This window comes from Pleurodeles waltl, chromosome 4_2 (genome assembly GCF_031143425.1).
Source record: "Pleurodeles waltl isolate 20211129_DDA chromosome 4_2, aPleWal1.hap1.20221129, whole genome shotgun sequence".
Lineage (NCBI taxonomy): Eukaryota > Metazoa > Chordata > Amphibia > Caudata > Salamandridae > Pleurodeles > Pleurodeles waltl.
In genome coordinates this window covers 794417654-794423839 of record NC_090443.1, presented here as the reverse complement: position 1 = coordinate 794423839, position 6186 = coordinate 794417654, and positions in this window count along the sequence as shown.

Below are 6186 nucleotides of genomic sequence, written 5' to 3'. Positions count from 1 at the left end.
TGTTCTGGCTTCTGTTATCCAACTCCATGTCCCTACACCATGCCTCCTGTCCTCCATGATCCAATGTACCATACTTGCCAACACTTTGAACTTGGTAATAGGGAGACTTTGAAAAAAAAAATACTTGGGCAATTGATTTTCCCCATTGACTTATATTAACAAAGATGCTATTTTAGGAGTCTCCTGCCTCAATCATGTCTGTTGGCATGTATGATTGCACTGCTACTGCCTCTCCCTTCTGCCCTCAGTGGTCTGTTATGTTGCCACAGCCTCTCTTGCCTGTCTTGCATGGTTGGTTTATTGCCCATGCCCCCTTTTTCCCTGGCCTCTATGGTTTATTGTGCTGCCAGTGCCCCTTCCACCTACTCAGCATGGGCAGCTTGTTGCCTCTGCACCCTTTTCCCTGCCCTCAGTTATCCCAGTCTGTGCTCCTGACCTTTGCCTACTCACAGTATTCTGATGAACAACTATATTGCTAGCATTCTATATTTGTAACAAAAGTGTGGCACTCCTGATGTAAACAAAACTGTAAATCCTAAAGAATTTTCTTGAGAAATTATCAAAATGAGAGGGTTTTGTTCCCATATAAATTATGATCAGTGCTGTAAAAAACTAAAATGATAACAGTTCTCAAATAGCGACAAAGCAATTTTAAATTATTTCCTATCTTTTTATTTTATCCACTTGATTACTTGATTATTTGTTATACTTAGGGGAGAGGATATGGTGCTACGTTCTGACCTGCAGACTTTGCAACTGGAGAGCCAGGTTCAAGTTTCGGCATCAGCCTGTGATTTTGGGCAAATCACTTAGACCCACATTATGAAAATGGTGGTATAAGCTGTCTACTGCTGCGGTGACGGCCGCCAAAAGACTGTCAGTGTGGCTACCATCCATTCGCCAGATTATGACCACAGCCAGACGTACGCCACAAGAAGGGCAGAAATCCGGCTGTAGCCATACTGGCGGATGGTGGTAAGGTGGCGTTGCTACCACCAGCACCTCCATGCCAGTAGACCGCTGCCAGCAGTATCATGACACATGATACAGCCTGGTGGTATTCTGCTGGCGGGCACTGCTAGCGGTAGCAGCGCCCTGTCCCATTCCCTGCCGGAAGACCCCCTGGATGCAGGTAAGTTGGGCTTCCGACAGGGGAGGGGGTTGGGGGTTTTGTGTGTGTGTGGGGGGGTTTGTGTGCATGAACGTGTGAGTGTGTGCGTGAATGCGACTGTATGTGTAGTGTTGTTTGCGTGGGTGTATGCATGTGTGAGAATGAGTGTACAAATGGAAATGTGAATGCGTGTCTGCATGTCAGTGTGAATGTGTGTACGGATGTGTGCGAGAATGAATAGATCCATGCATAAATGAATGCGTGTATGCAAGTGTGAGTGAGTGTGTATATGGGTGTGGCGTGTCTGCGAGTGTGTGCATGTATGGGGGTGGGGGATCAGAAGGAGGTGAGTGTGGATAAGGGGGGGCATCTGGGGAGTGTTTGGCGGGTGGGTGAGCCTCCTACCAGTGACAGGAAAGGAATTCCCTGTCACTGGTAGGGCCAAACACCATGGTTTTTGTGGCGTTGCGAATGCCACGAAAACCATGGCAGTAGGCAGGCTCAAAATGCCGCCGGCGGTACCAAAGCAGCCGCCGAGCTGGAGATTGTTATATCCGGCCCGGCGGCTGCTACCGCCATGGTGGTAGGAATGGTAAATTGGTGGGTTGGCTGCAGCCAACCCGCCTATGTCATAATGTGGCAGTATGTACCGCCAGCCTGTTGGCGGTACTACTGCCACATTATCACCCACCGCCGGGGTCATAATGACCCCTTTAATCTTCCTATGTCAAAAACCAAAATGAATGTATCCTTGCGTAATGTAACTGATGCTGAGGTGAAGCACTCTAGTACCTCTGGGTCAAGTCTGTGCTATATAAAACTGCAAAAAAATAAAAAATAAGGGCCTGATTTAGATGTTGGTGGTAACGGTCCTGCCATTGAATTTTTGACAAGAAACCCACCCGCCGCCGTGATGGTCCGCCCTCCATGCTTAGGTGTCAACGGGAGCATTGGCGACAGACCACCGATGGTCTGCCGTCACCACCAAGAATCTTCACTCGGGTCGACAGCGACATAGGCAAAAGCAGCTGGCGGCAGGACCACAGCCTCTTTTACTGCCGAGCCAATCACAATGTGCAGTCCTGTTGACGCCACTATGGCGGCTAAACCTCCACACCTGAGCTGGCAGTTTGGGAGCTATATAAACACAAAACCCATCTTTTTAACACTTTCCACATATCCTGCCGCCATGAACCCGCTGCTACTTGTCCTTCTGTTGCTCCTGTGCCAGGTCCAAGATGTAAATCAACCCCCTCAGTGCTGGAACAAAAGGTGAGTCACGGGCATCCATGTTACCCTCAGACTTGTAGCTTCACACTACTACTGACCTCATGCATTGCTTATTAATTTGTATGGACACCACCATAATGTTGCACAATGCTGAAGTGTGTAATGTTGAAGTCTGAAAATGTATCAGAACATACCTCGGGATATAGGTAGCACCCACCAATCTGGGACGACTGCCTTCATGGCAATGGACTTATACACAAAATGTTTCAACAGTCACAAAAAGAAATGTGTTCGTAAAGGTATGTGTCATAATGTCCTAAGAAAGTCTCAAGTATCATCTTAAACAGTATTCCCAATTTGAACTAACCAATCCCATGATAATGTAGTAATTACACTACAACATGCTACAGGTGGGTGTCTACACAATGTAATACAATTTTTTACTGGTGAACTGCAAACATGACAGAGATGTATGAAGGTCACATGTCCCCCTACTGTGTGCATTGTATAATAAATATAAGATTCCATTCAACTGTAAAGTGCCAGGTCACCTGTGTAATTCATATCTGCATATTATTGACACATAATATCAAAGCAAACACACTTGCATTCTCCAGTCACAAAAACAGAAACACATATAATTTTGGTGTAAGTGTCCAGTAACAACATGAATGCTTGTACTAAAATTAGTGTGGCCAACACTAATGTACAACACTAATGCATGCAATAAAAAAAGAACTAAAATATACAACCTGTTTTGGCACTGTCACAAATGAAAGTAAGTGCATGGCATACACAGAAAAATATCATCAGCAAACAATTAGTAACAATCTAAAAATAAGGCCAGGACAAAGGTATTCTAAAATCAAAGGCCCTCATTATGACAATTGCGGTAAAAAACGCCTACCGCCACAGCGACGGCCGCCAATAGACCATCGCCGCGGCTACCATCTGTTCACCAAATTATGACTACAGCCGGATTTCCACCACAAGAAGGGCGGAGATCCAGCTGTGACCATACTGGCGGAAGGTGATAAGGTGGCACTGCTACCACCATTAGTGCCACACCAGTAGACCGCTGCCAGCCATATTATGAAAAATAATACAGCCTAGCGGTGTTCTGCTGGCAAGCGCTGCTGGTGGTAGAGGCGCTCCATCTCGTCCCCTACCATAAGACCCCCTGGATACAGCTAAGTCGGGTTTCCAACAGGGGAGGAGGGTTGGAGGTGTTGTGTGTGTGTGTGGGGGGTGTGTGTGCATGTATGTGTGAGTGTGTGTTTGAATGCGAGTGTGTTTAGTATTGTTTCCATGCACGTATGCATGTGCGTGAGTGCGTGTATGAATGAAAATGTGAATGCGTGTCTGCGTGTAAGTGTGGATGTGTGTGCGGATGTGTGTGTGAATGAATGAATGCATGCATGTATGTATGCGTGTATGTCTGTGTGAATGAGTGTGTGAATGCGTGGTGCGTGTCTGCATGTGTGTGTGTGTAAGAAAAGAACAACACCAGGGCACTCCTCAACGAAGATAATCAGTCCATGTACGTAGAAGTTGCAGAAGAAGTTTTATTCCTCTGGAATAATAATCCAAAGAGGCTTAATGTTCATGTATCAAAGATGAATATACAAGAAAACAGAAAACAGCCAACACGTGTTTCGTCCTATGGGACTTTTTCAAGGCTCGAAAGATGCAGTTTTTAGCAAAATAATTGTATGGGAGATGCTTCTGTCAGATCTCAAGGAGAATACCTATAACCGGATAAAAGAGAGATCCAATATGCTGGTCCGTAATATTAATGGAAATAGTACAGTTTCCCAAATAAAAGGAAACTTCTTCTGCAACTTCTACATACATGGACTGATTATCTTCGTTGAGGAGTGCCCTGGTGTTGTTCTTTTCTTGCATCTTGTTTATACAGCACGTTACATAAGTGGTTCTCTAGGGCTCACTTGTGTTCCTGTGTACTTCTAAACCCGTGGTGGTTGGGTTTTCTTACCAGGTTGCACCCTGTGCCTTACTCTACAGATGAGTCAATACATTGGAGCGCTTTACTATCAGATGTGCAAGCTTTAGCATCAACCACTAACCCTCTCGGTTTTTGAATAAATGTGTGTGTGTGTGTAAGGGGGAGGTTGGAAGGGAGGGGGAACATGGATGAAGGGGGTGGGGAAGTGTCTGGGGAGTGTTGGGAGGGAGGGGGCTGCCTATCAGTGACAGGGAAGGGATTCCCTGTCACTGATAGGGCCTACCACCATGGTTTTCATGGCGCCACGGAAACCATGGTGGTAGGCAGGGTCATGATACCACCGGCGGCACAATAGCAGCCACCGGACTGGAGATTGTTATCGTCTGTGGGTGTGGTGTTAGTGGGGGGTGTTATTGTAATGTGATGGGTGCACTGACTGGGGATGTGCTTGTGGTATGTGTGGGTGTTGCTGTAGTGGTGGGCATTGTGTCTGTGGGTGTGGTGGTGGGTGCACTGACTGGGGGTTTGACTGTGGTTGTGGTGTGTGTGGTGTCTGCGGGTGTGTGTGTCTGTGCTTGTTTTTTTTGCTATGTTGGTGTTGGGATGTTCTGCTTGTGGTTGTTTTTGTGGGTGTATATATATTTTTGTGTGTGCTTTGGACAGAACTCCATGGAGTGATTGGAGATGGGAAAGGGTGGGAGTACTGGCATGAGTTTAGGGTGGGTGGGACTCTACAGCCAATGAGGAGGTCAGACCCTGGAATGAACGTTATAGGCCAGACAGGGCACCCTGAGTGCCATCCAGGAAAGCCAGCATCTGGCCAGCTAGCCCCTGGATTGCATTCAATAATGCGGTCTGGCCTACAGAGAATATTCTTGAAATATCAACAGCCTCCTCATTGAGCACAGCCTGGGACACCAGGACAGGGGAAGAGGTGACCGCAGGGAAGGCTACAGCCAATTGGGGGGGGGGGGGGCAAGAGGGAGGGTTGAGATTTGAATGGAAGCAGACAAAGATGCAGGTGGCACAGTCTATCCAGGGTCTGCCCCCACTAGGGATGGGTCTTCATACGAGGCCTCAGAGGAAGATGTAGGAGCATATTTATACTCTGTTTGCGGCGAATGTGTGTAAAAATTTTTGACGCACATGCAGCGCAAACCTTGCCCCATATTTAAACTTTGACGCCCGCGGACGTCAAAATTCCTCTGTGTGAGTCATTTTTTGGATGCGGGAAACTAGCGTTAATGACATGCAAGGTATGCGTTCCCGCCCAAAAAATGATTTAAAGGCATGTGCGCCTTATTTATACTCCTGCGTCATTTTGACGCACAGGAGAGGGTGGGCCTTAAAAAACAGCGCACAGCCTGATGTGCGCCATTTTTTAACGCCTGGGTGAGGGCAGGCGTTAAGGGATCTGTGAGTTCACTTCCATGGTCTCTGACCATGGAAGGAGTCCAGAGGTGCCCTTCCCTACCCCCAGGGACACCACCTGCAACCCTCGCCCACCCCTGGAGGACACCCATGGATGGGGGACCCATCCCAGGTAAGTACAGGTAAGTTGAGGTAAGTATTTTTGTAATTTTTTTTGAAGTGGCATGGGGAGCCTAATTTAGCCCCCCCTACATGCCACTATGCCCAATGGCCATGCCCAGGGGACAGAAGTCCCCTGGGCATGGCCATTGGGCAAGGGGCATGACTCCTGTCTTTGCTAAGACAGGAGTAATTTCAATGGGGGTTCTGCATCAAAAAATGGCGCAAGTCCGGTTTGAGGCATGATTTTTGCCTCAAACCTGACTTGCACCATTTTTTGACGCACAACCCCCATTTTCCCCTACGCCGCCGTTGCCTGGTTTGAGTCATTTTCTTTTACTCTGACTAG